This window comes from Coenobita brevimanus, chromosome 84 (genome assembly GCF_032717465.1).
Source record: "Coenobita brevimanus isolate Jiangsu-jjx chromosome 84, ASM3271746v2, whole genome shotgun sequence".
NCBI lineage: Eukaryota > Metazoa > Arthropoda > Malacostraca > Decapoda > Coenobitidae > Coenobita > Coenobita brevimanus.
The window spans coordinates 6,136,796-6,157,283 of record NC_137037.1 but is presented as its reverse complement, the minus strand read 5'-3'; positions in this window follow the sequence as shown (position 1 = coordinate 6,157,283).

Sequence of the window (20,488 nt, the reverse complement as noted above, 5' to 3'; positions counted from 1 at the left end):
TATTTTTGCTATCTTCAGCTGCATTTATTCAGCTTAGATTTTCCCTTTATTATCCCTTTTACTAACAATGCACTCATCTGAGATAAAAATAATCGTCTGGTAGCAATAAGAATCATATATATATATATATATATATATATATATATATATATATATATATATATATATATATGGGCGTACCCGGAGATAAACTGTTAAATATCCAGGATGATACAACCATTTTCTGAGAAATGTGTCGCAACTGTAAGCAATAAAATCTCAGAAGGGGTAAACAGTGAATTGTGGTTAGGAGGCTCAGCAGTGCAATATCTGATATTGAAAAAACATAAAACTACCGTGAAAAATACTGTGTGAAAATTGATGATGTTGGGAAATGATGGTTGTATGAAAGATACACAGAGGGAAGAAAGCAACAATATAACAGGGATGGCAAGGGTGTAACTCTTTCAGCATGCTGACTTTTTTATTTTAACTCAGGCTAACACAAGACACTGTTATTCAGGTCTGGAATGACCTCACTTAATGATGGATAAATGAAAGCTGATTTAGTACCCCAGTTCGAACTCCTATGACTAAGAGGAAAAAAAAATTGCGGTAGCAGCAATATAAATGACATTTAGTGACAAAAGGGCTAAGAATAGTTATGAGATACAGAAATATAAATGTGGGAATGAAGAAAACATTGCTTGACCGTACACTATATCCAGCACTAACGTATCGTATAGATGTGAAGCACGCACGATGCTTGAAGAACATAAATCAAAAGTGAGTCGCGTTGACACAAGTTACCTGGGACGTGCCTCTGGAGTGACAGGGTGGAAAGACGGACAAACACAAGGAGTAATAAATCTGGTGCTGACACAAGTTACCTGGGACGTGCCTGTGGAGTGACAGGGTGGAGAGACGGGCAAATACAAGGAGTAATGAATCGTGATGTTGAAACAAGTTACCTGGGACGTGCCTTTGGTGTGACAGGGTGGAGAGATGGACCGCTAAAACGTGCAATGGATCTGTGGTGTACAGAATATGATGATGTCTAAAAATACATTAATTAGCTTAGGGGTGACTTTTCAAACTAGTGACGTTAGAACTGATATCCTTCATTAGCCTCATCATAATACAAGGTCTTAAGGCTCGTCCACACTAGGTGCTGTGACGCGCGCTCTGCTGACCGTCATGTTGCCCAACTCGTTCTGCTAAGGCGAGTGATGTCCACACTAGTACAGTGAGCAGCGTGCGCCAGTTACCGCTGAGCTGGTAGAGGAGAGGGATGGATGCCAACACCATAGCAGGTCAAGAGGCTGTGATGCGGAGCATTGTGGCACTATGCTGTGCTAAAAAAGATTAGGAAAAACAAGATGTGGCGCAAGCTACGGTTACCTTGATGCATTTTAGACTGCCATTAAGTTCTTAAACGTGTATTGTTGTTGTTTTTTTATTTATCCACCTGCCATATACATGGATGCATCTTCAGCAGTTCAGTAAAATACAGGATGTTGCCCCTTGACCAGTCAATACCTGTACTTTCTTCTGCCACTGCATCGTACTGGAGACAAAAAACAAAAAGTGGTAACAACTCCTCTCAGTGGAAGCCAGACGACTGCTGCGAGGGCATCACCGCATTGCCCTGTCACCATGAAATGCCCTTGGCCAGATTTGTCAGAAGCGCGCGGCATAGACCCCCCGCGGCACGAAACCCCGAGCTGGGCAACATGACGCGCAACAGAGCAAGCGCCATGACCGCTGGTGTGGACGGGCTTTACACAGGATGAAGAAAATTGTCTGGAGTGGCAAAAACAAACTAAGTACTTCAAAGGCTTAACAGTAAAACAAGCGGAGTTCTCTTTTTCTTTTTGTTTTCTCTTCTTTTTCTTATCACATTTAGATGGAAGGGAAAGCAATGTTGCAACTTCATCTAGATTTTTAACAGATCCCAACCTGAGCATAAACTATCTTTTCCCTAAGGCCCAGCAGTTCCCCTTCATCACACTCATTTACGTTAAAGTTTGGCTGCTTATTTTTACAATCCTAACGAACACATGTTACAGCTGTTTCATTCAAGACTGGTGTGATGGTATTAGTAGGGCAGTTTATTTCCTGCCCGTGAGTCTTGTGGACTATCAGCCATGATTGTTTTAACGCAACTCAAATCCCCAAACTGTCCCCTGCTCCATATTAGGATCGGTCTCGTAGCCTCTATGTTAGCGGTCCACAATTCTGCCACCTGACCATCGCTTCCCACGTCACCCTAGCGAGATGAGTAAGTCACAGCAAATTAATGCTGACTACACGAAACGGTAATGCACGTACACTGATTTGCGTCACTGCAACTATTTAACTGACATTGGTTCCATCTGCCTTGTTCTCTCCTACGTCTGGATCATTCTGACCATTTTTCCCTGCATAAAGAGTGCTTAAGGTAGGATTAAAAAAACAAGGAAAGACCGAGTACGTTGAAAACCTATCAATATCATGCCCAGTGTAATGGTGGCACATCATTCCAGCCTCCGGAATCCGTCCATGCTCAATAACAACTCTTCCCAAAGAAGCACCTTCCTCCCTAACATACCCAAGCACCTCTCCACCTTCTCCAATGTCTTCTGTTCCTCCTAACGACCTCAGTCCATAAATGTATAAAATACACAAAATTGATTCCTTAGCCTTGCAATATGAACTTATGTCAAATTCCACTGTTGTTAGTAATAAATACGACACTGAAACAGACCATTACCTGTACCCCACCTAACCCCAACATTCCCTCTTACTCGTACCCTTCACCAACACTCAGTACTCACACACACACCATCTCATGGCCCTCAAGCAATTCCCCCTCACACACACACACACACACACACACACACACACACACACACACACACACACACACACACACTTTCCTTGTCCACGTGCTCAGTTTCTCAAATATAGTTTTAGTGCATTTTAACATTATCTCTGTCACTCACATTCAAATTCCCCTTACTCTCTCAAACAACTCACTCACACAGTTAGGCCTACCTATCATCTCTCTCTCTCTCTCTCTCTTTCTTGGGGCGCGGTAACACAGTGGTTGCGCGCTGAGCTTGTGATCGGGAGGTCGCAAGTTCAAGCCTCGCCCGGGCTACCGTTGCCGGGAGGGGTAGCGCCCTCCTGTAACCCAGCGGGGCTATATGGCCTTAGTTACCTAGCTCGGGGAATTCATTTCTCCATTTCTCTCTCTCTCTCTCTCTCTCTCTCAACACACAAGCTCCCAGGCGCCCACTCTCACACAAACATTTATTCACCCTCTCATTAGACTCTCATGCATATATGCCCTCACTCTTGCTCCCCGTAACACGCCTCTCTCTCTCTCTCTCTCTCTCTCTCTCTCCTCCCCCCCCCACACACAATCTTCAATCTTTTACGTATTCCAGAATCAATTTCTTATTCGTTCCATCCTTGTCAGCAATATTTCGCCCACCGCTGTCTCGTATTCAGCATCATTATACACAGTTGCATTCAGGCCTTCGTCTCTTAATGTAACATCTTCTTTACACACACAGGCCGTAAAAAAAATACACACATTGACATACTGCCTTGTTATACAGCACACATTCTTCTGTATTTATAATTCCATTCCAAACTACAAAGTATATTTACATAAAAAGTCGCTTTAAACTACCTACTGTCTTAGATCTACAACAGTTCCGCAAAACTCTTTCCGCTGCCTCATATTTACAGGAATTGCTGCGTCCCTGGATGCTGCTGGCTGCATTTTTTTTTATTTTATTTACTAGTGTTTACAATCTTTCGAAACCACACATAATTTTTCTGTTCTTATACATCTTCTCTAAACTGCACGTAGTATTTCTCACTTTACATATAACCCCTTTAAGTTCCATTCTACACTACTTCCAGACACTGCTTCCATAACATGCAGCACTACATACTTATTTTCAAACATTATAATTATTCTCTCGTGGTTTTCTCCTTATATATACACCGTGTGTCACAATTTTCCACAAGCTTCATCCTCTTTCCGGAAAATTTTTCGTCGTGTTTTACCCGCCATCTTCCTTCCTCACAATTTCCCATTCAGCCTTCACGTACAATCTTCCTCACACAATACTCCTTCATCCCATTCTTCATAACGGAACGTCCCCTCCCCCACTCTCTCTCTCTCTCTCACACACACACACACACACACACACACAGAATCTCCCAAATATTTCCTAATCACTTAAATTTCTTACACTCATTCATGCCATCCTTTTTACCAATCTTGCACCCACATTCATCACATACACAGCATCATCTTACACACTGATACCTTCCTGCTTCCGTCTCTCACACAAAACACCCGTCAAACACAATTCTTAAAGCGTATATACTTACAAACAGCCCAATTAAGCAACACACATTCTCTCACATGTACGGTTCCTTAACAAACACAAAATCATTTATTTTTACAACTGCTCTATACTGTTCAATGTCACTGGATAACAAGCAGATCTATAAACCACTCACAGTTCCTCTCACCTTTACAGAAACCTTCTAAAGTGAAGATAGTATGCCTTATGTTGGTTTGCAATTACAGGCTCTCGGTACCACTGATAATCCCTCTCTCGATTTAACTATTGCTCCTGAAAATTGTACATTTTACACACACACACACACACACACACACACACACACACACACACACACACGCACGCTCTCTCTCTCTCTCTCTCTCTCTCTCTCTCTCTCCCCTGCAATCTGCATATCATTAACTCTTGTACAAATATATTCAGTTTCTTCAAACTGCACAGAATATCTCTAATATACAGCGCCATATACCTGTACTATTATTGACAAACTTCTTAGTCTCAAGAGCACCACCTCCTATCTTCTATTTCCACAAACTTAATCATCTCTCCTGCACACGTCCATAATATTTTTCCCTCTACCTACTTTTCACACAATTACTTCTCACTGAAACCTCCCTTACAGCCTTCCTCTAGTAGTTTCCTTTAATCGCAAACTTCTTCACGCAGTCATTTCCTCTCACGCATTTGCTTCATACCCCCCCCTCCCTCTGCTTTGTTATCCTGTTCTGAAACTAGAGAGCATTCAGACAGCGCATACCTCCGCCAATGCCATTAAAAAGGATCCGGATCCCGATCCGCCCGAAAATTTTATCAATTTTCTTCTCGGTCCATGGCCCACCTTTTTACAAAATTTCACTGAAATTCATTGAGAACTTTTGGAGACATAGTGCGGGATACTCCGGATCCGGATCCGCCCAAAAATCTAACTTCTTCCTCGGCCCATGGCCCACCCTACCACAAAACTTCATCAAAATCCGTTCATAACTTTTTGAGTAAACCCGGATCCGTCCCAAAATTTAATCAATTCTCTTTGGTTCATGGCGCACCTCTCCACAAAACTTCCTTGAAATTACGCTTTCGGTGATATTGTGCGGGATACTCCAGATCCGGATCCGGATCCGGCCCAATATTTAATCATTCTTCGTTTGGCAATGGCCCACCTTTCCACACAATTTCACCAAAATCCGTACATAACTTTTTAAATAATCCTGTTAACAGACAGACAGACACACAGACAAACAAACCAACGAGGGGTAAAACATAACCTCCTTGGCGGAGGCAACTACTGTGATTTTTAAACGTTTTTAATATTAAAGCAATTTTTTTCTGGTACTATTAATGACGGACCTATAAAACAGGGCTGTGAGGTCTGTTTATTAACGTAATACTAACGCCCCAGAACACACACACACACACACACACACACACACACACACACACACACACACACACACAGATCAAAGCCCGAAAGCAATGGTATAAATGCATTAAAAACAAATTTCCAGCAGTGCATATAATACTGGTGAGCGAAATATCGATAAAACTTTTACAAAACATCAAAGTAAAATTACATGCGCGTCAGGTTGGTGTTAGTCTGACTGTAAAATATTAAAGGATGAAATGGTGGCATCTGAACCACTGGAAACTTATGTATGTGATACTCAGAATACTGACAACTTTCGTTTTAACGAGCCCGACTCTGGGCAAAGGCTTCAGGGCTATCCCAAGGCCCAGTAGTCCTCCTACACAGCTCCACATGTCACCACTTCGGCGCCAACACCCACCGTCCATACTGAATACATGCAAGGGCTGTCCCATACAGGACTGGTGGACTAGTATTAGCTGAGTCATTTTTACATGTCGGCGGGTCTGCTGGTTGATTTGAAAACTCTGCTTTTTATGAAATTCAAATCTTTAAACTGTTCCCTGCAAAAGTACTTCGATAAAGGAAGGACAGGAACGAGCAGACATTAATATATATATATATATATATATATATATATATATATATATATATATATATATATATATATATATATATATATATTAATGTCTGCTCGTTGCTACCCTTCCAGCGAGGTAACACCAGAAAGCCGGAGAATGCAACATCATTCACCCACACTCCTCTCAGCTGCAGTAAGCCGTTAGTGGTGTACAATCCCTGAGCTGATCCGAAACATCTACAACAAGGCACTGCTGGTCATTACCTGGCAATTTTTCCTTGTCACAAATCATTGGCATTGGGTCCTCCTCCCCTCCCCCTTCCCCCCAAAAAAAAAATTGTTTATTTAAATTTTCTCTGAACCTTACCGGTACACTCCATTCCCCCTCTTGGATTCTCATATCTCTGATTCAGAATCCATCACGCCATCCTTCCATGTCCTTCTTGGACTCACCCTTTTCTCTGACGACGACAGAAAGCAGTTGCTGGTACCGCGTGCATTGTCTGTCTCATAGAATAATTACGTTAGATATAACTACCCTACAAAAAACAGCCCCGAAAGGAGTAGTGGGTCTGTTGGTGCTTTCTTTATTTGGCTTAGTGTGGCCTGCCGTCATCCAAGGATTAAGTAACACTCTGAATCAGCACCTGGCTCTCCCAGTGGCCACACAGTCCCCGCTTCATTAACTCAGATGCCGTCAAAGGTGTCCGTGCTGGTGGCAATCCCACCCTGGCTGCTTACTGTACACGCTTTTAATCCACATCCTGTGCCCACATAAAGTATGCACTGTGAACCTTCAGTGTCCCTAACCTCGCTATTCAGAATAATAAGCCACACTATAAACTAGTTCCCTTCATGGTTCAATTTTCATATGTAGCAAGACCGTACACAGCTTCATAAGCACTGGAGTCTGCATTTTATTTGCCTTTATGACAACAACTTTCTTAATTTCATTTTTGTTACATTCAGACGTTCGTTTTCTTTAATTTAGGATATACCCCTCAAAAGAATGGAACATTCATTGACTCATTCTAAACCCGCGTCCGGAGATGCCAGGTATATGACAGCAGCGTATGCTTCCTTTCTATTTTCTTTTTCATGCAGAACACTTTGAACTGCTTTATAACTTGCCCTTACCGTCCAGCCTACAATGCCAGTCTCTGCAGGATACATTACCCTCACTCTGCTTAACCTCTCACCATCACATCCCGTCCCGCCCATTCCTTTCTACCCACCCCACTTTCTTTCATCTCTCACTCCACATTCCACAGCAGACTAATATGAGAAACATATGACTTAAGGTTCTACTGGCAACACGGCTTCCTTATTTAGCGCCCATCTTCACAGGCTGTACTCGTCCCGTCATGCTCTGCCACCGTTAGCATCTTTGCCCATACCACCCAACCCATCCATTCCTTTCCACCCGTACCACCCAACCCACCCACTCCTTTCCACCCACACTGCCCAACCCTTTCCACCCATACCACCCAACCCAGCCACTCCTTTCTACCCATACCACCCAACCCACCCACTCCTCTCCACCTGTACCACCCAACCCACCCACTCCTTTCCACCCATACTACCCATCCCACCCACTCCTTTCCACCCATACCACCCAACCCACCTACTCCTTTCCACCCTTACCACCCAACCCACCCACTCCTTTCCACCCTTACCACCCAACCCACCCACTCCTTTCCACCCTTACCACCCAACCCACCCACTCCTTTCCACCCATACCACCCAACCCACCTACTCCTTTCCACCCATACCACCCAACCCACCTACTCCTTTCCACCCATACCACCCAACCCACCCACTCCTTTCCACGAAGGAAAGTGATAATACTGGGAAGAGACACAGTCTGAAGGCAGTAAAGACAAACAATGTCTGCATTAACTCCCTGCCAACAGAAATCTTAAATATTTTACCCAGTACTATCGCCAGACGATTATATTAATCTTAGAAGTGGCGTCACGTCGTCTAAGGATTAACCTGTCAGGCCAAGCATGTCGTCTGTATTACAGTCTTGCTTTATACAGGCAATGTTGTTTTGCTTAGGAGACAGATTCTGAACTGCAGGAAGTACATAGTCGTCATTAACCCCTTCAATCTGATGACAAATTGTATTCTTTGTTCTTTCAGACGATTTTATTAACATGGGAGAGTTTCCGAACTGGAAGGGCTGGATACATACATCTTTGCCATCATTATTACCACACGTCTGTCCTGAGGTGAATCAAATCGTTTGGTTGCTGTCCAATTACAACGTAAAATTCGTCCTCGGAGAGAAGGGGTTAATAAGTTCAACACAAACAGTCTTTCAAATATTAAATGGAATCGCATGGTTGTAACAAATATAAATGAGAAAGGACGTCATCGTCGTGAAGGAGCTTTTTTATAATACACTGCATTATGAAGTCAGAACAGGCAACTGAACTCTCATGAAAGCTTAAATTTACTAACCATAAGGGAAAAATGCACACATACTTCATGCCTTAATGACGTCGACATTTCACTCATTAATTTTATCAATTATGTTGGAAGTGACATGGACCCTTTAAGTAAAACTATCCATTAATCCATTCAGTCCGAGGAGGAATTATATTTAATTCCTGCAACATCAGAGGATTTCTTCATATTGTGGATTATTAAACAGAGGTGTTGGACACAGCCTTCGGCCACCGTGGAGTCTCCTCTCTGTACCCATCTCACCCTTCTTCATACATGTCCCTCTTCACATCACCTTGCATACCACAATCAAACCATCACACAGTCCTCACCACCGTTCTCTTTCCACCTTCGTGTCACTGAAACACCCATCCACCTTTCTCTCAACAAGCATATAATCAATTAATATGCAATCACAGAGCGCATACCTCCGCCAGTGCCAATAAAATTTATGACTGATTTCAGCAGTCGGATCTGTATCCACCTCAAAATCTATTCAAATCTTCCTTGACTCGCTGCCCACCTATCCACCAGATTCACCTGAAATTTGATGCATCTTTTTGAGATATGTACAGACAGGTAGACAAACACACTGGTGAATACATAACCTTCGTCCAACTTCGCTGGCTGCGGTAATTATGCTTCTGTCACGATTCACTGCATTCTCCCTATACCGTGCGTTTGTGTGTGAGCGTTTCCTTTATGTTAACTATTAATTACATTAACTCCTGCCCAAGGGCATCACTATTATTTTAATCTCCTGATTTAATTCTGCTTAGAACAGACCATTCCAGCTGCAGGGATAAAATAGTGTTCATTCACTCCTTCACCATCAGCAGGTTTGCCTAAAACAAATATAAAAACTACCAAAAAATATAAGCATACTGAAAGTGTTACTATAAGAAATAACTGTATCTGTGTGGTTCATCCAGAGTGAGAAACCACGGGACAGTGACGGCTGAAATATTCAGGACCAGTTACATTACAAACCAAGTACACGAGCTACGAACGGCATTGCATGGGAGGAAGGTGATGATATCCTAAATGAACACTATAGTCCTAATGTCCATAGAAGATTCATTTCTTATCGTCTGAATATTTACAAAATATCAGTATATACTAGCTAGGAAATGTCACAAGCAAGCGACATAACACATCGTCACAAAAGCAGGTTTATCAATGTGGGCTGGAAAAATCGGGAGTGATGTCAAATGGGCATCAATATTTTTGGAGCAAGTGTACAGTCGCCGTAAATATTCTCTTTGCACGTCAGGCATTATAAAACAATGAAATAAAACTCCATCCATTTTTATTATTACTGGGAAGGTTTGTGAGATCTCATTAGGCTTTGACTCGGTTTAGGAATGTGTAAAGAGACTATTAACTGTGACGCCTTACCCACTGTTAGCAGCACGAGAGAGAGAGAGAGAGAGAGAGAGAGAGAGAGAGAGAGAGAGAGAGAGAGAGAATGTTTCCTATTTAAAGTATTACGAAACCAGTAAAGCAATGACTAGTGTGAGGGGCGACAGGAAAGGCATAAAATGTAATGTTCACAGTTCTTGCATAAATCTTAGTTTATGAGGTACAGTGTTTCTATACCCCCTAAATTGCGGGAAGCCTCTAACCACGTTCATAATGTTCTAACTTGGAGTCAGACTCAGGTCCTCCGCATCTGAGATACTGCTACTCAGCGCATCCGACTATTTAGTGATCAATGCAATGACCAACGTTTAACTTATCAGAATGAACGCTTTTCCCAATGTATGCTTTACTACTGTCCCGTAACCGTTCCCGAGTTATTTTTGCACAGCATCAAAAGCGGTATTTCTGGAGCATTACGCCTACCAGTCTGAAAAGAAAACATACTACAGTGAACGTATTTGTTTTGAAAAAAGTAAATAAAAATATATGCCAAAGGAGAAAACAATCAATAACTTAGGGTAATGGTTTATACAGTTTGTGATGCGTCAGGTGTTGCTGAGCTGGGACCACAGCGACCGCCATTGTATTAAGCCTATGAAGGTTTCCATGAAGAGTATCCAGGTTGGATAACCCGAGATTTCCCTCACAATAACTGCATGGTGGAAGACACTGACTCTTAAAACTGGAATCTTGCTTTCATTCTTTCTCGCTTCCTTTCGTTCACATTCACCCACTCACTTTCACTCAGACTCGTTGTCATACTCACTCTAAGACTCTTTCCATCATTGTCTCAAAAATCTGTTTCTCTCTGTGATATATAAGGCTGTCGTGTGAAGGCCCGTGGAGGCTGTCCTATTAACACTGCATTAGACTGGAGGCTGAATCTCTCTCTCTCTCTCTCTCTCTCCTATCTTAATCTCTCGAATCCCCGCTCTCACCCAGCCGGCTTTGTGTCTTCTCTCATCGTCCTCTCTAAACCATTCACATGTTTTGGAAAATCTTGGCATCTCTCTCAGGTTAACGTCAGGCTATTTTATTCACTTAAGGGAAGGCTCACGAGGCATCAATGTTTTTCGCTCCTACAACACTTTCACTGCGTTTGGCCAACTTTGGTATACTGATCTGGCTAACCTCACACGATTTTGTTTTAACTCTGAGATACCAGTCGTCATAAAACCAATGACGAGTTTTATTTTTTTCAAGCATGCTATTTCCAGATGATTTTATTAACAACAGGGAGGCCTCCTGTAGAAAGTGATTAATGAAGGCTGTATCTATCTCCTCCAATCCAAAAAGTCATTTCCGAGTTGATCATAATCGCCCATACAGCAAAAATATGATTAGAAGGTGCCATTGAGCTAAAGGAATTACTCATCGTCGTCTGGGGGGCCGTGTTGACTCAGCAACAGCTTGTTCTTTCAGTGTTCTAGTTCTATTTACAGTTTTTCTTCTCTCAGCACCTTCGACCCTATTAGAGTTTGTATTGTCTCATTTTATTTCATCAAAACTACTTAACAACCCTAATGTCAATAGAATATTCTGGTCAACTCTCAATTCTTTCAATAATAACTTTAACAAGTCATCATCCATTCCCCCACTAAAATCTCCGGATGGCAACATTACAAATGACCCGCGTGGGAAAGCAGATATTTTTGCCAGTACATTTGCCAGAAATTCCACCTTAGAGGAAGCCAGCCAGAATGTCCCAGCACTAGCACTTGACTCTCCCGAAATTGTTCCACTTAAAATACAGACAAGGTACGTGAAATCCATCCTAGACAATTTACCTACCAACAAAGCTCCAGGACCAGATGGAATTCCGCCAATTGTTTTGAAAAAATGTTCCCCAGAACTTGCCTCTGTTCTTGCTAAATTATTCAGACTATGCATACGTACTTCTTTATTCCCTAATTAATGGAAACAAGCCAATATCCACCCAATTCCAAAGAAAGGAAGTTCCTCTGATCCCTCTGATTACAGACCAATAGCTGTCACATCTTCTCTTGGTAAGGTATTTGAAACTAACTAATAAGCACATAGTTAAACATCTTGAATCCAACAACTTAATTAGTGATAGACAATATGGTTTTCGCCAAGAATGATCAACCATTGACATACTCAATCTCCTGACTCATACCATCCATCAATCAGTTGACCTACATGGAGAAACTCACGCAGTAGCCCTGGATATTTCTAAAGCTTTCGACAGAGTGTGGCACCATTCCCTGTCGTCAAAACTCCCTTGCTCTGGATTAAACTCTTTTGTTCCTTTGATTTCCTCATATCTCAGCAACAGAAAAATCAGAGTAAAAGTAAATGATGTATATTCCAATTTCCACTCAATTAACGCCGGCGTGCTGCATGGATCAGTTCTGACACCAACCCTGTTCCTAGTTCCTATTATGATCTCTTATCTGTCACCCACAATCCCATCCATTCATATGCAGATCACTCAACACTTCATAGTTCATTCACACTCAGACATCCATTTACAAAGTCTAATATCTCTAACTCTCAACTCAGTACAGCCATCTCTTTAAATCAAGACTTATCCATGATCAGAGAATGGGGACAAAATAACCTTGTCTCATTTCATGCTAGTAAAACTAAATATATACAATTTACTTATAGACAGGTATTGCCAGAATCGTGTATTACCTTCAGTGCTATAAATATTCCCATTTCCAAAAGTATTGAAATTCTCGGCGACTCGCTTAACAATGCTCTCAGCTGGACCCCTCATGTCAGATCACTTGCTAAAACTGCCTCAAAGAAACTTGGATTATTTTACAGAGTCCGTAACTTCTTCACTGATGAGCAGTTAGCTATAATTATAAGAGTCATGTGCGCTCTCAGCTTGAATATTGCTCACCCTTGTGGAATGGCTGTGGAGAGGTTGCATTAAAACAACTAGACAAAATTCAGAACAAAGCTGTTAGAATGATTAAAAATCCTGCTATTACTAATAAACTACCTCCCCTACAAGTAAGACGGAATGTTGCCTCCCTTGCGTTATTTTACAGATATTTTTATGGCAAATGCTCAGACGAAGTTGCGTCCATTGTGCCACCTCTCCATGCCTTCCACCGTGCTACACGGGCATCTGGCAGCGAGCATGACTGGAATGTCACTCAGCCATATTGCAAAACTTCTGCCTATCAGAATTCTTTCATTCCCCGAACTGCATCTCTCTGGAACTCGCTTCCCCAGAGTTGTTTCCCTCCAAAGAGCTGTTCAAGTCTAACTGTTACAGATATTTTATGAACAGAGGACACCAGTAATCTGGTGCATGGATTTTTTTTTTCTCATTTGTTTCTCCTCTGTTGTTATTAAAAGAAAAAAAATCTCTTCGCCTGTCTTTTCTCGTTCTTCTCTGTGCCTTTTCTTCTCTTTATTACGTCTTTTTCACTGGATAGCTGGCTTTCCTCTCATTCTTCTGTTTGTACCTTCAGGAAAGTTGTAATTTATCAGCTGATTTCTTCCAATTTCACTTCACCAACTTTGCCTTTTCGTTCTGATCTCTACTTTTCTTTCTTTATTCCGTCCTTCTCACGATCTCTTCCCCTGTCAGTTCTCCAATGCCTCTCTAAATATTGTGTCTGCTGTACCTCATCACAATAATCTGTCCTCCTATCACCCTCTTTCTCTCTCCTGCCAGCCCTGCTCAACGGCACTCTGGGGTCATATTCCAGTGGGGTTAGCAGGCCTTCTAGCACCTATTCCTTAGAGATTTATTCTGAATATTACACCCTGTTATTCTTTGTATGCCATTTATATCTTTTTAAACCAATACAGATTGCATAATTAGCACTAGGAAAATCTTAACCAACCAGGCATAGAAATAAAACTGGTAAGGAAGAGGTGCTTGGCAGTCTCCTTCACCAATAACGATACATGCCTTAGTTATGGCGGCAGATGAAGCAAAGTGGTTCTTGGACAAATTTGGAATTTCTTAACTCCACAGCAATATCGGGACCAAATTTCTTCACAACAGTATAAAGTATTCGGCTTGCGTTTTACCAGTCCACTTTCTAACCGTGGGTGTGTCTAGAGTTGAGGTAATGCTTAAGTAACTGGTGAACACTGACAGTTCATGGCAAGGAAATTTCTTCATAACAGTATCTCTTTTTACCGAGTAAGTTCATGTTTATAACAGTATCACTTTTTAACGAGTAAGTTCATGGACAATTTTGATCAACGATGAATTTTCCGGATGTCAATAGCAACTGCAGCAAAGCACCTGGCAGCTGGCAGACATATTAACGTGTCCTGCCACAAACTGTCCCAAAAAACTTACATTGCAGCGCCAAAGCCAGAAATGTCTTCAGGCCAAGGACGTAATATCACAGGAATTTACTTACCTCATCAGACATCGAACAGGAGGCGTTGGAAATTGACTTCATTACAACCTTCACAACGAGAGGTCTGCCCCTATCCTTCACTAACCCCTTCACTACGAGGGGCATATAACTAAGCTGAATAAAATCATGTGGTGGCAGGATTTTTTTTTATGCATATGTTTTTCCTTCCTCTGTTCTGTTATAAAAAAAAAAAAAGGATATCATGGTACTGAAAGGGTTAACAGGCCAAGGCAGACATTAATCAACACGTTAACCCCTTCAATCCGATGACGTATTTTTCATTGTGTTCTTGCTGCCTCCAGACATCTTAGGGGAGATCTCTTACAGTGAAGGCGTTGACGGAGGCTGCATCTGACCCAGCCAGTTACAAAAATATCCCCCAAGTTCAATAAAGTTGTCTCAAAGTGGCATAACTAAAAAATCTTGAGCGTAAAGGGACTAAACTTGGCGATACAGGAGCAGTTTGTCCTGTGTGAGTTCGCTCGCTTCTCCAGGCCCAGGATGTCATTGGTATTTTACTCCTGCTGTCAACACAGGATTTATTTACTTCAGGACACTTTACCAACTGGAAGGGTTAGGTACGGCCGTCATCACACCCTTCACCATCAAGGGGCTCTCCCAAGCTGAAGAAACTCACCTGGTGACAGCAAGAATAATTCACAGAAAAATACACCATCGTACTGAAGGAGTTACCAAGGCCAAGATAAATTATTACACCCAACTCTACCTCCGGCGTAGCAGGTGTGATGGTTGAATGGCCACGCTTTAGTATACGCTGGGGTTAACTGCAACAGATACTCTGGTGAATGTGTTGTAGGCTATATCAGGAAGTGCTATGGTGGCATCTGGTTACTACTGTGATTATGTGCGGATATTCACATGTCGAGTTGCACGCCAGATTCTACGGTACTGAAATAGGGCGCTCTCGGGCTTATAAGAAAGAGATTTCACGACTGGATATTTTCGAAATGCAAAAGGAGAACCCATGCCCTAAAAACTGAGATCCAAATGCCCTAGAAAAAGATACTAGGGTCCTAAAACCCGAAAAAATCAAAAGGTCAGGAAAAAGAAAATCTGAGGCCTTTACAGATATTACTGAGCTTTGGAGAAGGGGACTCTGGGGCTCAAAAGTATGGCATTTTACCCTCCTGAAATAGGGAAATTCTGAAATAAGGTTGTTGAATCTAGAAAAACAGGAAATACTAGACCACTGAAAAGCAGGCCAGGGCACACACACACACACACACACACACACACACACACAAGGAAATACAAGACCCGTGAAAAGAAGACAAGCCCGCGCGCGCGCACGCACGCGCACGCACACACACACACACACACACACACACACACACACACACACACACACACACACACACACACACAGACTCGTTAAACTAGACGAATTTCCATCACCAAAATCACAAAAAACAAAACAAAAATAGCTTACTCAAATCATGCTAATTCATAGAAATTCTGTGTGTGTGTGTGTGTGTGTGTGTGTGTGTGTGTGTGTGTGTGTGTGTGTGTGTGTGTGTGTGTGTTCAAACATTTTATATTTTTTTAAATCCTGGCCATGAGATTAACGAAGAGATTCAATTTGAAGATGTTTTTTCTTTCTTAATTTAGAAGTCTCAGCAAACTTACCCAACTGATCCTTTGCCTGAGACGTAGAGAGAAGGAGTGAGAGTTGTGGGAAGGAAAACAAGGAAGGAAAGGAGGGAAGGAAGGAAAGAAAGAAAGGAGACTGATCGAAGAATGATACAACGAAGGTATTAATGAAAAACTAGGAAAGATTTAGGAAAATATGAAAAAATACACTAGCATGGATGAAAAAAAGAAAGATGATGACGACGACGACTACGATGATGGATTGATAGATAGACAGAGAGAGAGAGAGAGAGAGAGAGAGAGAGAGAGAGAGAGAGAGAGAGAGAGAGAGAGTATAGCGAGGAAGACAGAAAACGAAGTAGACATGAAGATACAGGCGAGGGGAAGATGAAATGGAAGATGGGAGAGGAAGGAAGGAAAGTGAATATATAAGAGGGATGAAAGGGGAGGGAACAAGGAATGGACAGTGAAGGAGGCAATGAAGGAAGGAAAAGAAAGAAGGAAGACGAATGGAGGAGAGGGAAAGGAGGAGAGGAAGGAAAAGGGAGTGAACGCATAAAGGGATGTGAAGAGAGTACAAAGGAGGAAAGAGGAGGGTAGACAGGGAAGTAGAGTTGATGAGGGAGGGAAGTAGAGGAGGTAATGGAGGGAAGTTGAGAAGCTAAGGGAGGGAAGTATAGAGGGGAAGGGAGAGATGTAGAAAAGGTAAGGGAGGGAAGTAGGGAAGGTAAGGGAGGGAGGAAGAGAAGGAAACGGAGGGAGGTAGAGATGGGAAAGGAGGGAAGTAAAGAAGGGAAAGGAGGGAAGTAGAGAAGGAAACTGAGGGAAGTAGAGATGGGAAGAGTGGGAAGTAGAGAAAGGAAGGGAGGGAAGTAATGAAGAATGGAAGACAGGAATGTGGAGAAGGATAAACTGGAAATGAGGTATATACCGTAGAGAAGAGGAAGGGAAGGACAAAAAGAAAGGGGGAAGAGACGGAAGGAAAAAGAGGAGGGAGGGAAATCTGAAAGTGAATTAAGAGGAAAGGAGTAGGAATAAAATGGAAGAGGAAGCAGGAAGGAGGTAATGGAACGAGGGATGGAGTACAAAGGAAAGCAAACACCAACAAACCCAGGCATCCTTTCCAGGAAGCTTGTTACAGAGAAGACTATAACTATGATATCTAATTATATAAAATGATAATAGTACAGCAAGAGGGATCCCCGGTTACCCCGTCCCACATCAAACACTCTAGCCGAGGTCAGGAGGAAAACGTGAAAAGAACCACCAGGCACTATAGAAACACGTTCATGGAAATTTCATAAGAAAGGATGAATGGAAAACAATATTCAAGGAAACATAATGTATAACATAAAAGCGTCATTATTTACTTAACGATATTGTGCTCTTGTTATATTCTCCATGCTCTTCATATGAAAAAATATAGTTGCACCTCTTATTATTTATTATGAACAGGGACAGCAGGGGATAACAAGCATGAACAGGGACAGCAGGGGATAACAAGCATGAACAGGGACAGCAGGGGATAACAAGCATGAACAGGGACAGCAGGGGATAACAAGCATGAACAGGGACAGCAGGGGATAACAAGCATGAACAGGGACAGCAGGGGATAACAAGCATGAACAGGGACAGCAGGGGATAACAAGCATGAACAGGGACAGCAGGGGATAACAAGCATGAACAGGGACAGCAGGGGATAACAAGCATGAACAGGGACAGCAGGGGATAACAAGCATGAACAGGGACAGCAGGGGATAACAAGCATGAACAGGGACAGCAGGGGATAACAAGCATGAACAGGGACAGCAGGGGATAACAAGCATGAACAGGGACAGCAGGGGATAACAAGCATGAACAGGGACAGCAGGGGATAACAAGCATGAACAGGGACAGCAGGGGATAACAAGCATGAACAGGGTCAGCAGGGGATAACAAGCATGAACAGGGTCAGCAGGGGATAACAAGCATGAACAGGGACAGCAGGGGATAACAAGCATGAACAGGGACAGCAGGGGATAACAAGCATGAACAGGGTCAGCAGGGGATAACAAGCATGAACAGGGTCAGCAGGGGATAACAAGCATGAACAGGGTCAGCAGGGGATAACAAGAATGAACAGGGTCAGCAGGGGATAACAAGCATGAACAGGGTCAGCAGGGGATAACAAGCATGAACAGGGTTAGCAGGGGATAATAAGCTGGATACTTATCGAATAAATTTATGATTATTATTACCTTATCACACTCTACCACATTCCTAGTTAATTATTCCGTATGTCTACAACTCTTTCAGAGAAGCAATTCTTTGCTTCATTGGGCTGGAAACGTTTGCCAATAATTTTACAGCCATTATTTCAGGTGATATTTGACCGGCCTGTGTGAGGTACGTATTGACTGCTATATTCCTATGACCAGTCTTGTTCATTTTTTCTTCTTCTTCTTTCCTTCTTCTTCATCCAACTATTATTATTATTATTATTTGTTCACATCATGTCGTATTCTGTGCACTAACAAGTTAAACATATACAGCTCTCCTAAACGTTTTTCTCATGGTTTGTGCCTCAGTCGAGGTAATCATCTCTGCCACTCTTCGCTGCAACCTCTTTGATTTATCCAAATGTTCTTCATAATATTGTGAACAAACGTGAACACAGTAATAATAATCAGTCAGGGAAGGAGAAAACCAGGAGAGGGGCAAGAAAGCGGTAAAGAGAATTGAAGACTTACATGGGGGGAAAGAAAAGACTAGGAATGAAGATGGAAGAGAAAAGAAAGTAAAGGAGACGGAAGGAGTGAAAAAGAAACAAGAGGAAGGATGAAGAGTAGGAGAGAAAAGTAATGACAGAGGGAAATGAAGAGAAGGCAGGAGGGAAATACGAGGAAAGCAGTGATGAGAGAAGACGAAATAAAGGAGGAAGGAGAGGAGGGAAGAAATGAGAAGGAGAGAAAAAGTTAGAAAGAAGCAAGAAGATGGGAGCAGGAGCCAGGGGACAAAGAAAAGAGCAAAAGTTTTAAGACGATGGAGGAAGAAGGAAAAGAAAGTAAAATGGAAGGAAGGAGAATGATAGAGGGAAAGAAAGAAGAAGCAAAATGTGAAGAAAATAAAATATATGATGAACGGAGAGGGAAGGGAAGAATATAAGGAAAGGATAGTGAAAGAGGACGAGCAAGATGGTAGAGCGGCAAGGATGGAAGGAAAGATAAATTAGGAAAAGACGATGGAGGGGGGAAGGCAGGGAAGGAAAAAAGAAGAATAACGAAGATAACAAAAAAGGAAAAATATAGAAGAAAGTATGGAAGAAAAAGGAGGGCGGGCAAGGAAGGGAAGAAAGGCAAAGAATGAAGATGAAAGATGAGAAAGAAAATACTGAAGGAAGAAGAAGGAAGGACGAGAAGAGAAAAGGAGTCAGGGAAGGAAAAGTGGGAAGGAAGGAAAGAAGATGCAAAAAAGAGAAGGGAGAAGAGAGGCAAGATAAATGGCACAAGTATCCGTGAACAGTTTAATCTGTTAGTGAGGCACAAAAGAGTGGTGCCAATGAGACTGATTAAATAAATTAGGACACTCCGTAAGGAATGGGATTAGCATACTGAATAGGAAGACATTCGAAATAAAAAGACAAGATTCAGAGTTGGATATTGTGAGTAGCTTGTCTCCTAAGCTAAGTAAAATCTTCAGAGGAGAGGAATAATACAAAGTAAACAACATACACAGTTAATAAAGGCCCTTTCATAAGCTGAATAAAATTTTCAGTAGGTATCTGGAATAGGGAATGAGATACAGAGGTGCAAAGGTACGGTGCCAAACTGATGGCATCAAAACTATTAGCTATAAAAGACTTCACTGAATGGGAAGGTTAAGGGATACTATTTCTAACTCCTTCCCAGACCATTCTTGAGCTGAATAAAATCGTCTGGATGAACCTAGAACATAATTTAAGGTGTCATTGTACAGAGGCGGTTAAAAGGCACTGCTTCTGACAACTTCATTACAATAGGATCCTCTAGTATGGATAAGATCCTCACGAGGTAAAGCTGGAGAATACAGTATTCCCAAAACGGGGTCCAATCGCCCTCTTTCGGCATAGGCCGTGTTTCCTCGTACCAGCACACCCTGACCACCGACCTTGATATACGATTCACCGAGATTTGGTCAGTAAGTCTAGGCTGCCGCCGCCGCCAATTTCATAATCTATCCCCGTTACAATAACTGCCTCGATTTGTTTGGGGCTAAACCGGAGAGCTTATTTAATTCAAGCAAGCTCACGAAAGCCAAAGGGTTGGATCTGTTGTTGTTCCGGTACCCAGGCTCATCTGAAACGTGAGCCCAGTGAACTGAGGGCTTGAGTTACCCT